Source organism: Eurytemora carolleeae, unplaced genomic scaffold, assembly GCF_000591075.1.
Source record: "Eurytemora carolleeae unplaced genomic scaffold, Eaff_2.0 scaffold203, whole genome shotgun sequence".
In the NCBI taxonomy this organism is placed as follows: domain Eukaryota; kingdom Metazoa; phylum Arthropoda; class Copepoda; order Calanoida; family Temoridae; genus Eurytemora; species Eurytemora carolleeae.
This window is the reverse complement of record NW_019396139.1, coordinates 267,012-287,306: the sequence shown is the minus strand read 5'-3', so window position 1 is coordinate 287,306 and position 20,295 is coordinate 267,012. Positions and strand designations below refer to the sequence as shown.

The 20,295-nt window shown below is 31.4% G+C and overlaps 1 protein-coding gene across 3 annotated transcripts in view; it reads left to right on the top strand.

Annotated features, from left to right (window-relative positions):
- Positions 1–7,773: 7,773 nt before the first annotated feature.
- LOC111696122 (band 7 protein AGAP004871) overlaps positions 7,774–20,295 on the top strand; it is a 43,091-nt gene continuing 30,569 nt past the window's right edge. For all 3 annotated transcript variants that reach the window (XM_023465670.1, XM_023465669.1, XM_023465671.1), the window contains exon 1: positions 7,774–7,919. The gene's annotated coding sequence lies outside the window, so the exon portion shown is untranslated. The remainder of the gene's footprint in view (positions 7,920–20,295) is intronic.

Sequence of the window (20,295 nt, the reverse complement as noted above, 5' to 3'; positions counted from 1 at the left end):
CCTCCATCCTCCTACTCTCATTTTTACCTCCCCTCATATCCTCCGGCCTCCATCCTCCTATCCTTATTTTCACCTCCCCTCATATCCTCCGGCCTCAATCCTCCTATCCTCATTTTTCTTAGAAAAATATCTTTCTTTCATATACTAACTTAACTCTATTTTTTTTATTAATAAATTAGTTATTTTTGCTGTTGTATTGTAATTTTTGTAAGGCCATTTAAAGCAACCCTTATGCCTTATTGCATATTGGCTAGGAATTAATTTGACAAAACATAAAGATAATTGGTTAAATCTTGATGATTAATATCTTTTCTCAGACTTGATTAGATTAAATTAGATTAATTTTGTGTTAAAAAATCTGAACTTTTTGGTTAAATCTGATAAAATGTAGTAAATGTCTACAAGATTGGAATAGAAAACGTTAAAGTCTAAGATACCTTGTCTAAGAATATATTGCAAATTGTAAAAGCATAAACAAGTCTGAATTCGACCTAGGTTCTACTCTAACAACTAGAGACAAGATACAAGCTGACCGCGATCACCAGGCTCCAACCTTTATATATTAATACAGGGTATACCATTAAACCTTCATATATACAATACAGGGTATACCACTAAACCTTTATATAAACATGGTGTCTCACTAAACCTTTATATATACGGGGTGTTCCACTGAATATTTTATATAAACAGAGTGTCCCACTGAGCTTTTATATAATACACTGCAGTTCCCCACAAAACCTTTTATATATATATACAGGTCCCACTAAACCTTTATATAAACAGGGTGTGCCACTAAACCTTTTTATATACGGGGTGTCCCACTAAACCTTCATATATATTCAGTGTCCTACAAAACCATTATATATATATATATATATATATACAGTGTACCACTAGACCTTTATATATACTGGGTGTCCCACTAAGCCTTAAAGGGCCGAGTACATATTTTCAGGTTAAATAAACCCCCATCACGATTGGGAGAGGGGTGTTTCAGCCCCTCATCGCTGTGTTATTTTTTCTTTTAAACATAAAACGGTTTACACTAGCACTATGAACGCTAAAACTTTCACTTTTAAAACTTTATAGTTGTGAACATATTTTGCAAACAAAAGAATTATTAACCAGAAATTTATTTAATTGAATAATCCTTGAAAAATGGATGTTTACATGTGTCGCATGTTAATATTTGTCAAAAGTAAAAATAAATATTTTTTAGCATTTTTCTGACGTACTTAAAAATTTTTTTAACTTTTTAACTTATCAAATTTTTAAACTTTTTTAACCCCTCCCTTTTTTGTCTTTCATTTTTAAACCAAAAAACTCTAATGCATTTAGTTTGTCTCGAAATTTTTTTAACAATTTATTTTCGAGGATTATCTTTTCCATTTAATAACCGGCCCGCGGACTTTTTTCAATATTAAAATGGACGAGGAGTCTAGAATTCCAATAGGAATCTTTTTGAAACTTTGAATATATTAGCAGATTAAATATACTCTTCTACATATTTAATAGATTAGATATTGGGAAGGAGTGTGCATACAGGGGGGGCCACAAAAGATGAGACTTTAATGATGACCTAAATCTCTTTCGATCTAAATTGTTTTTTTTCTTTATTCTAGTTTATTATTTATTATTGGTAAACTTCAAAGTTTTGACAAAGAAAGCTAAAAATTCAAAGACATGGCTTTATGGAACCAGCATTTTAAGAAAAAACTTAATAAAATCTTTAAAGTTTTCCTATCATCTCTTTATGATAAATCTAGTTTAGTTGAGGTCGAGGGTGAGCCTTGTATCTGTATTTTTTTTAACCCCATTTCATTTTTTTAAAATGCCGCAATTGTAATTTTGAAAATCCGCAATTATCTGAGTGTCAAACATGAAACACAGTGTCCTGAAATCCGATCTTAAAAAACAAAAGAAAATGTTCTAGTATATATATATATATATACATATATATATACAGTGTACCACTAGACCTTTATATATATAAAAATGTGAAGTTAAAAACTGAAATATAATATTTAAAATATATATACTGCAGCAGCTACAAATTCTAATTTTTTATTCTTCAAACATCCACGGGCTGGGCACATTCACACGATCTATCTATCCAACGCATTATCCAATTAGAGATTAATTCTGTACAGTGTACACCAAATCATATTCAGGATCACCCACAAAGGATGAGACTGTAAAGACGACCTAAAACTTTGTAAATATGACGATTCCCAGATTTTACTAAGTCTTCTACTTTGAATAAAGTTTTTATATCTTATTTTATGATTTAGCAAAGAAATAAATAAGTGTATAGTTGGAGGGAATCCATGAATATGGTTGGGTTCACATTATATCAAAGATTTAAAAGATTAAAACCTGTTTTTTTCTTCTTCCTCTTCCTTGATTACATTCTTAAAATATCAAATTTTAAAAGCTTTGCAACAATACTTTAATATTAAGAGTTGCAGTTGCAGGGAATCAATAAATATGGGGAGACAGACTACAAATATTTCGTACAATCTTCTCTGAAGTCTCATACTTTGTGGGTAACCCTGTATGGTGATTTGGCTGCTCTACTTTATACGTATATATGGATAGAATTATTATTTAACATTTATCCTGTAGAAAATAAACCAACTCAAAACTAAAATTACTTCCTTCAGAACATGATCATATTTCCGAACCTCATCTGTTCCTATCTCTATACTCTAGTCCTACAGAAATCCCTAAAAAGTCGATAGACGGGTAAAATATAATTCAAATAATATAAACAAAAACTTAACAGACCAAAAATACAACAAACCAAAAATATAACCGTTTTTTAAACCAAAACTATGACCATTTTCGACTAAAATAAAACCTTTTGAAAACAAAAATGTAACCATTTTAGACTAAAAACATAGCCATTTTCGGAAAAAATACAACCATTTTCAATGCGACATATGACATATGCGACATTTTTATTGATGAGACATTAGAGAAATAAAACAATTGACAGATGTGACATTCGACAGATAAGATGAGAAATTTGAGAAATGAGACATTTGAAAAATGAGACATATGAAAAACTAAAACTTTGAAAAAGATTAAAAAAAGTAAAATGGTAGATTTAAATGAAATATGCGAAAACTACGAGAAGCTATTCTACAGAGTAAATGGACTCTCGGTCTATCTACATGTATTTTAGTGTAATTACCATAAGATAAAATATCTATGTATATAAGATTAACATAAGATAAAACATCTATGTACAGGTTGTCCCATGAAACATGACTGTTGCAAGACAAAATTAAGATCGTCTTTGATCTTTTTTATTAATTTGCGGCATTTATTCATAAACCTAATTTTAGTACATTCTAGAGTTAATAATCGTAAAATTCTTGGCATTGCCAAAATGTGGTCGGCCTTTTTGTACTTTCAATATTACCGGAGATAAGAAGAATTTCTTCAGATTTAGACAATTTTTTTTTAATTTGACTAATTTAAGAATTTGTCCGATGATATTTGACGGCTCGAGCCTTATCCAGTCTCAATGTATTATGTAAGCTTATACCTGAGACTATTTTTTTCCCCAAACCGTTTAATTCCCACCCTCTTTAAAGCTCGGTACTTGAAATGAGTCGTAGTTTCTAGTCTAACCCCCCCTCTCACCCTTATTGCAGACATGTTTTTAACTTTTAACAACCATTTAGTGTAAAACCCGTTTATGAAGCAAAACTAATTTATTATAAAAACAATTTAGGATAATTGCGTAATTTGTGTAATATATAGGTTAGGCGGGAAACTGGTGAGATTATATTTAATTTTCTAATATTTACAGGGAGCCCAAATATACATATGGAAACTAAAAATAAAAGGAGTCTGCATATACTGATCCCCAAAATAAAGAGAATAACAAGACTAATAAAAATAATGTCTGGAATAGTTTATTAAAAGGAAAATGTGCAGCACTTCTTTCTTTTCATTAATTATATTTCGGTCTAATATCTTTATCAATATCTACCGGTTACGTCAGACCCTCTATAAGTATTTAAGTTGGAGGGGGGGGGGGGGGGGNTCAAGTTTAAAAGATTGAATCAAATAAAAAAAACAATAACAAAAATAAGAGAAAAACATATCGCACATATTTCATACAAATATTGTTACTAGTAACTTAGAAAAGCACTATTTAAGTGAACAGGATCTATTTACACTGTAAAATTGCTATGTCTAATGTTCATCGAACTAGTTCAAGTCCTAACTCAGAGTTTTCTGGTTATCACTGTATGCAAATATACAATATCTCTTGTTAGTACAAAAAAAATTAACTCATTAAATATATGATAATTAAAATAACAGGAAAATTTTTTGTCTTAGATCTATCAGTTCCACTTCCAATTCTGATCATCTGGTATCTTTAAAATCCTAGGCAAAATGTTATCTAACATAATCTGTTGAATATTCTTCATTATTCTGCTGACCTTGAGAAGGAAAAGAAGTATTTAATTGGGCTGTTTCTAGGTACATTAAAACCAGTGGAGCGATATGGTAGAATTGAACATAGAAGATCCACAAGTTTAATTTAAATAATGTTTAAATGTTCAAATAAGGCTTATAAATTATACAATTTCCAAACCGCAGTAGCTCAAAGTTCTGTTCTTCCCCTGCATTCTAAACTAAGCTAGTGAGGTAAGTCAAATAGTCCTAGTTAAAAAGTCTGGCTGCGCCATTCAAAGTTAAAACCGGGCCAACATAGGAAAGTGTCAGGACTGAGATGAGATTTTAAAAGCTTAAACCAGAGTAAAACCCGGTCTTTGCGTCTCCTTAGTCCTAAGTCAAGTCAAGACGCTGGTTTTGGATGGCCTTGAGTTTGGTAAAAACCAACTATCATGGGTTTTTCTCTCTTTAAGGCTCGAGTCTTCAGCAGCTGATGATCGTAAATTTCGTAAAATCTTTTATATTTGTACATTTAAAATCTTGGGAATTATTTGTGGTGTCAAATTTTATTAATTACATAAAAAACAAACTATGAAAATAATGTATACATAAAGTTTGAATTTTCGAAATTTACATCTCCTTGTCACAGCTGATCTGACGGCACTATGTCTGCTACAGAGGGATTGGGGTTGGGCTTTTAAAATCTCATCTCTGGTTCACACACTAACACAGACTGCTCAAATGTTCTACCTGAATATGCTAAGCAGGCCTATAGTGTCCGGTACGCCATGCTATAGTTCCATTAAAGTTTTTTGCCATCCAATGGACAATTGTTGCATATAAGAACCATTCAGAGTTTACGTTTTACAACTTCCAAAGAAGTACTCCAATCTTTAACATGAAAAATAGAATTTAAGAATTTAGTCTAGTTTTGGAGATTTAGTATTTTGTATTCAAAGGATCCTTAAATATCCCTGAATACAGATGTCTGTGGATTAGTCTTGCACAGTACTTGTACGCAATAGAACCTGCTGAGCCTGAAATTTAAAAGAGTATCGTTGGACAAAACTCCCGAGTTTCCTTTTTGGGGTCTTAACTTTTGTGTAGATTTTGATTTTTGAGATTCGACAAAAATGGATAATATGAAGAAACTAAGAAAATAATATTTCATAACAAAAATATTGATATCCACAAAACTGTCTAACCCCATTCGTGAAACCCAGGTTTTAAAACTGGTTTTCATATCGATACCCTGTCTTAAGTTTTGGGCTCTGAGCCCTAAACTTTAGACAGAGTATCATTATGAAAACCAGTTTTGAAACCTGGGTTTTAGGAATGGGGTTTTTTAGTTTAGTGGATATCAATATTTTTATGACTAAATATTATTTTATTCAGTTTCTCCATATACTACATTTTTTTAATCTCTTTAATCGAAATCTACACAAATGTTAAGACCCCACCCCATAAAGGAAACTTGGGAGTTTAGTTCAACAATGCTGTTTTAAATTGTGGGCTCTGTGGAAAATATCGCATATCCTAGGTTTCAATTGATCTCTGATACTCTGTTATCTCTGGTCTGGTTCAAATTCAAGTAGACCCTAGTCCACCTTGCCCCGCCCGTTCTGCCAATGTAAGATAATTGAATAAAAAGCAAGCAAATATCCTTCACTTAAAAGTAACCCAAATAGGTCGAAATTTAATACAGATAGACAATATATACGTACATTTATGCATCCCTTTTACGAGAACCAGTACCTGGCGTGTCTTTCTGACTGACTGGGTTCGGAGAAAACTATTGTGTGGCTCATCAACGTTATCCCCCTGCCCTCCTCCTAGATCAGCAGCTAGCTGCACCTGTTCTTGTTCTAGTTTGTTTAAACCCAAATTAGAAACCATCAAATTAGAAATTAACACATTTGGGTTAATTTGCTTGGATAATACACAGACTACAGACTACAGTAGAACTCAACCTGTAATTAGCGAGGGAGGGAAGGCACATCACATCTTTATTTTCGTCCGACCACAAATGACGTCACAATTCACCATTAATTCGTACGAACACAACTTTTTTTCGTCCGGCATTGTTTACATTCTTTTTAAAAGTACTTTACATTAATACCCACACCATGTCAATCCCCGGACAAAAAAAGGTGTGGTCGGAAGAAATGATGGTGAATTGTGACGTCATTTGTGGTGCTGACGAAATAATAGCATGGTTTGCCATCCTCTACTCAATTAACCTAATTTCTAACTATAGAGCCGGGTATCGAATATATTTGCATTGTGAACAATAAACATGAAAAAAGATTTAATTAATTTACCTCAGAAAAATGTCTAAAATAAATTATTTCCCCCCCCCCCCCCCAAACAAAAAAAAATATTTCGTCTGAACAAAAATTATTTTTTGTAAAGTTTATTTACCCGGTTTTATTGAGTTATTTCGAGAGGTTGGGGTTGTAATGTTTGTTACTACCAATCTTTATATCATCATGATTTTCCAATGTATAATTGATTATTTGATTATCCATTTTGTGTCATGAATGCAATTAATAAGTATTATTAGATTCTATTAATGGGGGAAAACTTTTTAAGAAATAATGAAGCGTGACAAAGTAAAAAAAGAAACTGTCTTCTGTTAGCCAGGCCTGTAACCAGTTACCCTCCTCTCTGTTACTTACATCCCGGCTGTATATGTAAATTAAGTGACCCTCCATAAATGACCCCTTTGTCACAACTTGACAACAGTACTACCGTAGATTAATAGCAATGCAGATAAAACACTAGACGTCGTCCTTTCATTATTATGAGGTTTTTCGTTCTCACTGAGGCAAAAGCCCAAAGAAGTTTTACGCATGTTCTCTCTCTGTCTTGTCATTTAACGTGGCACGCGCGTAACTCCTCTAGGCTTCTGTGAACGTAAAACCCGAAATCTTGAAAAGACGACATCTAGCGTCCATCTGCATTGTTTTTAATCCTTGAAACCTTTCTCTGAGTAAACTGAATGAGCTATCCTTGATTCTCCATCTGAAAATATATAACTTTCAATTGCTTGTTTCTGTAAAGTCACTTACGGTTGTATCAGCAGAGACATAGAAGTAATTATGCGAAATTATTAATAGAAAATGTTTCTAGAATCTTCCATTACAGTACACTTGCGGGGAATTAAGTTTCAACACGATAAAATGCAACCAAGGAGTAGATATTCATTTCATTTCTCCAAGGAAGGAGAAAAGGTAGAAGAGAAGGGGTTGGAGGTACAGGAAGTTGGGAAGGGGAGAAAAGGGGTAAAGTAGGGAGTAGAAGAAATGGGAAGGGAAATATATAGGAGTATCCTGGTAGTTTAAGCCTCAGTATCGGTTGAACCAAGTCCGGAGAATTTTCTGAACCTCCGTCCTATCCTATCCTCATCTTCGACATTAGAGGTTAAACTTCCAGTCCAGGAGGTTCTATATACAACCTCTAGTAGCCTCTATACAAAGCTTTACAGCCTCTAAACACAGGTATTTAAAGTTTACAGCTATAATTTCCAGGAGTACAAAAGGATAATAGTTTAACACCACTGTCAGAGCAACCTCCTGATTTGTTAAAGGAAACATTTTTAGAATATAAGGATAGATCCAAAAATAATGGACTCCACACAGCAAGAACATTTAGTTCATTTGTCCCATAAGTAAGCTAGGTGCGCTCACTCTTGAACCAATCAGATGCGAACAGCGAGATATAATATATATACAATGAGGAGAAATAAGTTTTAACCAATTCTCACAGATTGTTATGAAAGTTGTGAAGTCTGATCAGATTGTTCGATAGATCAATCACAATGCTAGGAATTCTTTTTCCGGACTGATGAAAATTGTAATATTAAATGTGATTAAAAACTCTGTTTAAAAACTTGTTTATAAGCTTGTTTAAAAACTTGCTTGAAACTTGCTTAAAAGCTTGTTTAATAATCTGTTTAAAAACTTGTTTAAAAACTTGTTTAAAACTTCTTTAAAAGTCTGTTTAAAAACTTGTTTAAAACTATTTCAAAACTTGTTTAAAAACTTGTTTAAAAACTTGTTTAAAACTATTTTAAAACTTGTTTAAACACTTGTTTAAATACTTGTTTAAAACTTGTTTAAAACTTCTTTAAAAGTCTGTTTAAAAACTTTTTTAACAACTTGTTCAAAAATCTGTTTAAAAATCTGTTTAACATACTATTTTAAGACTATTTAAAAACTTGTTTAAAAACTTGTTTAAAAACTTGTTTAAAACTATTTTAAAACTTGTTTAAAAACTTGTTTAAAACTATTTTAAAAACTTGTTTAAAAACTTGTTTAAAAACTTGTTTAAAACTATTTTAAAACTTGTTTAAAAACTTGTTTAAAAACTTGTTTAAAACTATTTTAAAAAAACTTGTTTAAACACTTGTTTAAAACTTGTTTAAAACTTGTTTAAAACTTGTTTAAAACTTATTAAAAAACTTGTTTAAAACTTGTTTATTTTTAAGTTTATCTTTAGTGATAAAATCGGGGTCAAACTTTAAACTAAGCCTTGAAACAATATTTTTTAAAATAAAAACTGTATTAAAAAGTAAACAGTCGAAAGAAAAATAGACAATTTAAAGATCAACAATTAAAATAAATCATTATTTAAAAAAAATAAGGTTTTGAAATATTAATAACTATATGAATAGTTTGAATATCCCTTATATACTTTTATCATACAAATTTGCATTTCTTTTGTGCCGTGAATGAATGTTTAAAAAATCAATTAATAATAAGATAGCTATTAGCTAAGAACCATGCAGCCGGTTTCAAAAGTATTGTTGAACGTTACTCACAAGGAAACTTTACTTTTTGGGATTTGTATTTGTTTAGACAATGGACAGTGAATATAAAACTAACCATGTATGAATATACTGCAGGGTTACACACAAAGGCAAGAGACTAAAGACGACCGAAAACACTTTAAATGTGACGATCTCAAGGTTAAATTAAGTATTCGGCCTTAGCTATAGTAATTTAATATAATGATGTGGTAAAGAAATAAACAAGTTTATATTTATACAAAATATAAGGAAACAGACAATATAAATTCCGTCTCTGAAGTGTCATCCTTAGTGGGTTACCCTGAAAATATAATGATATAATATATCTACAAAATTGGCTTTCCCCATTTGTGAAAGCCAGTTTCTGATATTGGGTTTGATAACGATACTTTGACTTAAATTTTGGGTTCTTTGGAGCATAAAAAAACGCACATTAAAGCCAAATATTGATTCCAGATTTAAGTATTTCATTTAGCACGAACCTGTTTTTCTGTATTTAACTGGAAGATATTTCTGGGATCTCTGAAACATGTTTTGCCGTTCTTGAAACTTTTAAATTGACGAAATATTAGAATACTTCTTCAAGTTTAAAAGATTGAATCAAATAAAAAAAAAACAATAACAAAAATAAGAGAAAAACATATCGCACATATTTCATACAAATATTGTTACTAGTAACTTAGAAAAGCACTATTTAAGTGAACAGGGTCTATTTACACTGTAAAATTGCTATGTCTAATGTTTATCGAACTAGTTCAAGTCCTAACTCAGAGTTTTCTGGTTATCACTGTAGATAGAAAGCAACAATATCTTTATCATCCTTGACCCTCGAAATTCGGGCATACCACACTCCAAAGGAATTTAGTCTTTACCAAAACTTTGATTTTCCAATCCTTATATCTTTGCAACCCAATGTCGTAGACCTTAGATATTTCAAATAATTAAATAGATATTTCTGTAAATTAAATAGTCTAAGTTTAAAATTTCAAAGGTTTACGCATCAGGTTGCAAAGATATAGGGATTCGAAAATTTGAGTTTGTGGCAACAACTAAGGTGATTGAATATTGAATATAAGCGGTTTTATTTTCGAAATCTAGAGTGCACAACGGGTATGATGGGCAACGAGATTATAATGAAGGAACACTTAAAAATAAATTGATTTTTTTCTTTAAGTTCTTAATATTCAGTAAATCTCCCGTCCACAGCCCAAAACGGATTATAAGAAAAATCCCTTTGATTACTAATCTATATACTTTCGATTGATTCGGTTCTAAGCTAAGTAGGTTGACTTTTAAAGTGAAAATTTAGTTTCCATGCATAGCTTGGTTCCTAAGCATGTAGATTCACGGTAATGTTCTAATGTTCTAAATAACTCAGAATAAAACAAATAAATTGATTAATCACTTTCACGTTGTCATTGACCTTAGTTTGCGGTATTCAACATAGGGAATGTGATTATAGCAATATTTTTCTTTAAAAAAATAATAATTGAATAAACCTAGTCCTGCTCTTTCTAAAATGAGGTCTGCCATGTTTGTGCTTCATAATTATTAATGATTTCCTTCAGAATCAGACATTTTCATATAGTTTTACTTCATTTATTTATAACGAAGGGCCTCATTTGTCCTCTAAGTGACCGTAGAAAAAACGAGTAATCCGACCCATCAGCACCCCCATTAGATAATGAGATGTGAGCATTAGGGTAGGGGGCCTGTTAAGATCGTAAATACGACCTGGGTCAGTTTGGTCGTCATGCAGCCTAGGCTGTTTCCCCAGCCCACTTCATAAATTGAAACTTTAAACAAAATTCTTCATGTCTCTGGTAGTTTTGAGAGCAATAAAATGGCAAACCATCTTTTGAAAAAGGAAAAGGCAGAAGACTATTTTCTGATTATTGATTCATGAAAGAAAATTGCAAAAATCATTCTACTTTTAAGGTCAAAGACGACTTTGAATTTGTTATTCAATCAAATTATATTATTCTTGGTTATTTATAACTGTAGCTTGATGGAGCAATCCTAAATTGAGCTGGTCGACCTTATCACGGAGCGTCTTCATTTCCAATCAAAGCTGGGTTTCCAAGCTAGTTTTATATAAAATCTAAAGAAAGTTAAGATTAACTTTTCTGTAAAGTGAGTGGAAAGTTAGAGAGTATGTTGAAACTAGTTACTCTACTCTCGTACAACAAATTAAACCTGGAAACCTTATTGACGGAGTAGTTGGTGCAGGTCTGCTAATCGTATTACAAGATTTCCTCAGATCAAACAAATGTTTGTTCAAACCAAGGAATGTATCCCAGGAACCAACATCATACGTACCAATAAAGGGACTGTAAGCGACCATCCCTACAAATATGGCAATGTCCGATTTTCAACGACACAACTTAAACGCATTGTTTGATCAAATATGAATGAGCTATCATTGTTTTTGCTTTAATAGACGAGTTGTTTTAATTTGTGATTTCTCTGCAAGCGAAGGTAACTTGCACATTTCTTACTTTTAAGTAACTATGGAGAAATTATCAGAATCAACCGCTTTTCACTTTTCACTTTCACATTATCTTCTCAATTTTTGTTATCAGAGCTGGGAACTTTTGAATGGTGGATATCGGGATTAATGCTTAATCCACTCTTTTTCTTAATCTCCAGATTAAATAATGCTTGTCTCCTCTTGTTATTAATCTCCAGATTAATTAACCGATCGGGATTAAGGATATTTCATTCTAAAGTTTTCAGCTCAGATTAAAGTTTCAAGGATACCATTGAAATTTGGCATTGTCTGCATCTTCGCACGGATGGTCACTTGAAATTGCGCTTACAGTCCCTTTAAACAGTTAAGTATTGAAGTAACTACAACTACAACTGCAACTACAACTGCAACTATAACTACAACTACAACTACAACTACAACTNACAGTACAATACAGTACTGTACAGTACAATACAGTACTGTACAGTATCAAAGTGGTACAAAGTATTGGAGTACAACATTACAAATATTTCTGGTTCCCCATGCAGTTTATTATGTCCGGATCTATGTGCATTGTGTATACACTAAATACTAAAGAAATGGAACTGTCTCCAGGAAAGTTTAGCGAGGATTTAACTTGATTTTTAAACAAATAGTTATCGATAAGGATGAGACAAAAACAACTTCAGAACAACATTTTTTCTTGGAAAAAATATGTATTAAAAAAATACAAAATACAAAACACTAGAAAGATTGATGATAAAAAATCTTGAAAGGCAAACAACAAAAACATAAAAAAATGCTGAGTTCACAGATCTGAATTTTCGTTGTTCTACTTCATACATGTATAGTGTACAATATTCTAGTTAGTTTTGAACAACAAAATAATATTATATTTTCATTTTGAATTAAAATAGATAGACATGCATTGACCAACCCCCCCCCCTCCCCTGCTTGTACTATTTTCCATAGAAAGAGTTTAAATCAAAATCTTTGAAGAGGGTGTTTTATTCAATTTTGAATAATGCTTTAGTTTCCTTTAAAGGTTTGCAGATTGTTGGATCAGAGCAAATCCAACTCACTTTATCACTTTTATCCTCTCAAACACATACGCTTTCATCCTTTCTGAGAATTCTTTCAAATGCAAAATTGTTCGTCCAAAGGGACTGCACACTTATTTTGAACTAGCTTGGAAACTCAACTTTGCCTGGACTATTCCTCAGAAAAGTGAAACTATTAAACTGAAAATTGATTAAGAAAAGATTAAGAAAAGGTTCCCGATCAAAATCTGAATCAGCTTGGTCCAGGAGTTCATGTGTTATGATCGTACATCAACACAGATAGATAAACAGAGGTTACAACTTAAATATATTTATCACCCTCCATTTGCAAAGTGTTATATGTCCAATTTACAAAGGGACTCTCAGTGTTTATCTTTACAAATATTCTATACTTTTACTTTCACTTTTAACCACCCCCCTAAAGAAATAAGATTTATCAATACTCAAGTGTACAGTGTTAGATACAGGGTGTCTCAATAAACATGGGAATTAAGTGACGACTCTTATATCATCTTTGTTCCAAGCGGAATTATTTCGTAAATAATTTTGTAGTATCACAGTTATAACATTAAACACCGAAAACTGCTAGTCTCGGGATTTTCAAAATGTGGTCTACCATTTACTATCTTCAAAATTGACCAGATTTATCCAGATTCCAGTGTATAAAAATCAACAAAATTGTTCAAATGTTTAATATCTCAATAAATTTTAAAGATATAAAGAAGGTTCACTTTATGCCATATGTCATTGTTTAGACTTTCTTAGCAAATTTAAACGTATTCCAACTGATAATTTGACAAGAACCAAGAAACATTCTGTCTTCATCAAAATATATATATCATAATAATGTATGTATATAATGTATATATATAATGTATATATTATGTCAAAATATCTAAACAAAAACCAAGTATCGATTTTTTTCTAATGGATTTTATGGATTTATTTTTATGTCTTTACATAAAAACAAATCTGAATAAAAGTTTTAAAATTCATTACTTCTATTTTTATAAACTTTATGATCAAAAGAAGAAAAGATTCTTTCAGCGTTTTTAATACAATAAGGTTGACAGAAGGTTTTTTGTTTAAAATTTTAATCTCAAAATATTTTCAAAAGCCTGAATTTAATCATTTCATAAAAAACTAAAAAAAACAAAGCTTTTGAAGTGTTTAATTAATAAAAACAAGAAGTATTAACTGTTCTCCGCATCAAAGCTGTCGCAGTTTCACCCATAAACATGTTCTTGTAAATTGGATTAAAAATATCGGAAAAACGGTAAACTATAATTATACTCATTCTTTTCTTTCTTAAAAAGTATTTTTAGAAAGTTTTGTTAAAGTTGGCAATTTTTTTATTTTAATATTTCTCAAGATTAATAAAAATTATTTTAATAATTTTTGAATAAATTATACTTTTGTTATCAAGATTATGAATCAGGGCAGAATTTATATTAAATAGTTTTCAAAACAAATTCTTTTAACTTGTTTCAAGAAAGTTAAAGTTGAGACCGATACCACTGCAAGGTTAAATGTCGGGTAAAATTTTTGAATTTCTAAGCTTTTAGGGCACTTAGCGCCTAACTTTTATTTCAATTTTAAACATTTTCTTTTTGTATACATTGTAAAAAAATGTAAAAAATGTCACGGATTTTCTAAAAAAATTTCGCAGATTTTCAAAAATTAATTTGAAATCGAATTTTGTTGGAGGCTAATTTTTGAAATTTTCATCATTTATAAATCTTCCCTGGGGCCATGTGAGGTCCCACACAAAATTTGGGCCCGATCGGTTCAGCCGTTTAGACGTTTATTAGATACAAACAGACACACAGTATATAGAAAAAGAGATGCATCGTGTTACTTGCAATGTCTCATTTTCATCTGAAAGTTTTTAGTAATAAATAATATTATTTGTATATTCTGCATTTACCCATCATTCGTTGGAATACAAAAAACACAACTAACTTTTATATGGTCTCATCATGATTCATACGATTCTTAAAACAAAGTTTTGTGGTAAAACACGCAAACCTGGTTTGGGATTTTCCACAATTTAAAGTTTACACCGTCGTGCCAACGGATTTGACGATGACTGGAAACAGCAAAAGTCAATTTCTTAGTTTTTTAATTGTGCAAAAAAGAATCACCATAAATCCTTAACATGTTTAGGAAAATATAGTTTCGTTTTTTTCTTGGTTTAAAAGTTTCCGCACCTACTGCAGAGCCTGGTTAAGTCCCTAGGGTGGAGTTGCTGGTTGAACTGTTTACTACCTTGAGCCTTAATATTGATAAACAATACATATTTTCTCCTAACTTTAAATGATTAAACATAGAGTTTGTTGATTTAGGAATTTTATAGTATTGTAGGAATGCAATCAGAAATGTTCAATACTCTGGCTTTTAGGACGCTTTAGCTTTTAAATCTTGGTTGTCAAGCCGCAATTTTCTTCGCAGATAGAAAAATTGAGAATTTTACGGATTTTTAAATTTCTACCAGTTGTATTTGTAAACCATTCCTGTCCTGAGTAGTACTTCCGTGCTACTGAACTACCTTACTACTTTACCACTGTTTACTGTATTACTGTACATATACCGTTCTACTGGAGTACTGCATTTATGTACTTCATAGCATTATCATTGATCGAAACTCCGTAGTTTCCTTATTGGGGTCTAAGCATTTGCTTAGATTCTAATTTAAGAAATCAGATAATAAGAGAATGTGAAGAAACAATATGAAATGAAATGTCTTAACAAAAATATTGGTATCTACGAAACTGCCTGACCCAATTCATGAAACTGGTTTTCCGATACTCGGTTTCATTCACAGAAAATGTAGCATAGAAGGATCATTGACACGTACCTGCGTCCTTATGTGTCGTCAGAAAGTGCTCAAAGCCACAACGTTTATGTAAAAATTCACAATGGGCTTAAAGAAAGAATTTTTTTTTTAAATTTCCATAATTACTAAGAATAAGTTCTAGCCACGCTTCCTCCTCGGAACCACTAGACCCACTGTGCAGTTTTATGTGCAGACAATAATATGGACAGCATATACAACGACCTGAAACTATACAGGTCGATTGATTGATTATTCAGAAATATACACCTACATGCAGCTGTATGATTAGTAAATCCCTTTTGGGCCACTCAGGCAGGTCGGTCCGTGTCAATGATCCTTCTTTGCTAATAACTCTTCTATGGTATATGATACTCTGTCTTAAATTTCGGGGAGTTGTCATTCTATGTTGCGCGCACATGCCCCGTAAAATTCCAAAACAGAGAGAGGGGATTGAATATTTTAGATCCAGAAATTAGTATTTACTTAGGGTTAGGTTAGGTTAAGACACTTTCTGGGCCGAGCGCTGCGGCTAGGACAGGCTAGGGGGCCGAGCGCTGGGGCCACATGTCTTACATTTAAGACCCCACCAGCTGCCAGCTCTACGCAGGCATCCCACAAATATTATTTTTTTGGATCTACAAAATTCAATCCCCCTCTCTTTGTTTTGGAATTTTACGGGCCATGTGCGGGCAACATAGAATGGCAAATGCCTAAATTTCGGGCTAGCTGTTCTACTTAACCTCTACTTCTACTATGTTTGTACTGTTGTGATGCATAGAGAAATGTAAAGTTTTGCGCATTTAGTAACTTTGCTTGAGAATAAATGTTTAGAGGGGAACACGCAATTCTAGTAAAGTTAAAGAGGAGGGGTATTATTCATTAAAAGGGAGGGGGGTAGTGTCTACAGAAACATTTTGATGAAAAACAGGAATAGCTTTATTTATAACAAAAGTTAAAAATGGTAATGAGAAAATAAAGAATATATAGATAGAAGGAAACAAAAATAAAGTTAGGAAAATGAAGTTTGTAATTCAAAATTCTAATTACAGATTTCAATCTTTCGTTTCATGTCAGCTCTAACATGAAACTTGAAATTAAGGCAGGAAAGTGAAAACTTTAGTCAGAGATGAATTTTGCAAATTATTAATTATTTTATTTCTTTAATAAATACAGAACGTTTTTGCAGCTTTAAGTTTTATTAATACCACCATTCTTTAAGGACTGATGAGGATATAAAAATAAATCGAAAATTAATTTCCAACCCCGAGTTTTTCTATCTGAGTTATAACCTTTTTTTTGCCAATTTGGACAATTTACAGTTACACATTAAAGAAAGTTTAGGTTTGTTTATTATGTATAAAAAATAGATCTGAACTGTCCTATAACATTGGGTTTTGAAGCTTAGGAAAAAGTTGAAAATAGCGAGAAGTATTTAAACTAGGTTATAGTAGTTGAAATACAAGACTGAGAGTTTATTGGTTAGGGTACTACTGCTAGGGAGGTTTAAAAAAAAGTTCAAAATGAACGTCTTAAAAATGTTAATTCATCCATATTTTTAGATAAACAAATTATAAATGTGTAGCTCAATTATTGAAAGCATTTTTTTTTATTATTTTGAAACATCAACCAACCGTTGAACCGTCCTTCACCCTGTATTTTTTGAAAAATTTGTTCACAACTAAAAAGTTGAAAAAGTGAAGAAGTTTTAGCGTCCTAGTGAAAACAGTTTTCAATTTTTGGAGAAACTCCACTTGCCACCCCCCCCCATAGTAGTGATAGGATTAATTACAAATGTGAAAATCATTTCTTTTCTCTATAAAAAGAATTATATTTTGTAACACTAAAATTAAGCGATTATCTAAAATTTGAAAATAATCATTGTCAAAGACGCGAGATCATTGCAATATAAAAAATATTATTCTAGCACTTTAAATAGGTGATTCAAAAAGAAATAACATTTTTCTACAACTTTGCTTTAAAGTCAAAGAAGAACATTTTTCTAAATTAATTATTTAATGTAACAGCAGTCAATAAAATCTTAACTGCATATAAGTCTTTTTAATGAAAATTCCAGAAATTCTAATTTACATGCAATATATTAAATGGAATAAATTAAATGCAATATATTAAATGCAATATATTAAATGCAATATATTAAATGGAATATATTAAATGCAATATATTAAATGCAAGAAAGGAATTGATAACAATTTTTTTATAGGCGCTTATAATTATTTACAACTACATTACAGGGAATGAAGTTAAAGGCAAAATTGGTCAAGGGAACCAGCGTGGTTAAGCAATATATGTAATTTCCCGTCTTTTGAGGTGAAAATGCGCAATTTTTTTTCACGAAAACTTTGCAGAGTGGGTTTTTATTTTACAAAATTGTCCCAAGGGACGTTACGTAACTTAACGTACCTCTGTTTGTGGGAATCATAGGTCGATAATGTTGGTCTATAGGCAGTAAAATGCATTAAAGAGACTGTTCTGATTTTTCTATACAATATGTCAAAGGTTATCAATGGGATTGTTACCATACAAGAAGTTCCTTATTTAGAAAAAGATTTAAAAAATTAGTTGAAAAATTAGATGGGTGACATTGCGTAATAATGCTTTTTTATGAACTATGTGAATTTGCCAAAACGTCAGAAGTGAGATATTCACGTTTTAACAATGTAAATAGAATTATATTTTTGTCCATGCTTTGTACATCATTACTATTTACTATAAAGACAATAAAAAATTACATAAAAATAGAATTCACCCAAAAATTTAAATTCCTTTTCATTTATCAATTGATCATACTATTGCAAATGTCGATTAAAAAATCTGGTTTCAAAAAAAATATGAATGATATTCTATATCAAAGTTTTATTTTTTACATCCATAAGTTGAATAAAGTTCCTGAAACGTTTTGCTAAATAAAAATGGTTAAACACTAAAATGTGTGTCCAAGCAGTGGTTCTTTATCCCCCAGAGATTGAAACTCAAACAATTCTAACTTACGACACGATTTTATATTTTACAATATACTCCTAGCTCAACAAAAACAAACTAGATTAATTAAACTAGATTTTATTAAATCTTCATGAGAAGAAATTCTGTTTGAAAACAAAAGAAAGATAAAACTAAAAAAAAAAAACAATTTAGTTTAACGTAATAAAGGAACGTATCGACAAATTAATGATTAATTAGTATAACATAGCGTACAAGTAAAATTTGAATCCAAATTTGAATTTCCATGCATATTTGCATAGATTCAAAAAAGACAATTTTTTAATTACAATATTTTTTCCTTCATTCATCGATATCAATTTTTCACCAATGAGAGATCGATAAAACTTAACTGATTTTCTATTGATAATGTCTTTTATTCCCTTTTCGAATGAGTTCAACTCAAGTTCAAAAGTCTACAGCTTAGCTCTAGTTTGATACTCGAATAGATTCTTGTAATTTTTTGAATTTATCATTTTTCTTGTAAAAAAAAGTTTTTGACTCAGACCTTGATACCTTCTCCAACTAAGTTTTCCTAAAAAGTTTTGATAATATTGTTTTTTTTTGTTATTATATTTGTTCCAATTTGGTCAGGATCATTTATTATTCCCCCTGTAAATCGTCCTTTAACTCCATCAATATCGGCCCCGTCTCCCCTCTTCATCCCTCCTCCCCCTCCATCTATTTCCCCCTTGATGCAGCTATCTTACCATCCGGCCCTTCCAATTCATTAGGTTGTTTCTCAGCTCCCTGAAGGTCATATAGAGCTCCCTAAAAGTCTGGAGGAAAATGGTAAATTTTGTTGTAAACCCTGTAACTGTTATATATGGTGCACCGGAAATACAGATATTTTTATAGAGTACTAGACTATCAAACACACACTGTGCTCTCCAAACTTTCTTCAAACTATTTTACCAAAAGTAAACAATAAATAAATATATCTGGCTATATCTGAACTGATGTTCCACACTGGCGATCCAATCAGGGTTTACTCGCGTGTTTGGTGAGTACTCAGGACCAATAAAATTGCAAAGACGGTAAAATCTATCTATCTATCTGTCTAGTCAAGTCTTATAATCTAATAAGAGATCAATATGTAAATTAGCGGCAACTACTTAATGGAATTCTTTTTTCTTTCGAAATCTTAAAGGTGAGCTTTATAAAGAAGTTCCTTTGTACTTTACCCAAGGTTGTATAATAAGGTTAGTTACTCTCGATGCGGTCCAATGTGCGGAAAATGTTGTCTCCTAAGATAGAAAGAAAAAAACCTAATATGACGTCACTCTCGCCTCTATAATCAGTGACGTCTATATAGATAATGTTGACAGTGCAACCAATATTAACGTTTTCCTTCTTTTTCTAATTTTACTTAAGATTTTTGCTTTGCTGGAGAACTTTTCCTAATTGATATATTTTAGCCAAACTTTTTCCCTTTAGTTTGACATCAATGGTTTCCAGAGAACTACCACAGAGCCCAAAACTTAAATCAGGGTATCGTCATGAAACCCAGTATCGGAAACCAGTTTTCAATGGGGTTAGGCAATTTTGTAGATATCAATATATTTTTTTTAGAAATATTATTTTTCATGGTTAGTTTTATTTTCTCTCTTTATTTCTACTTCTTTATGAAAATCTACACAAATACCCCAAAAAGGAAACATGACAGAGTTTATTTTCAGACAGCCTGACATACAAGATATAT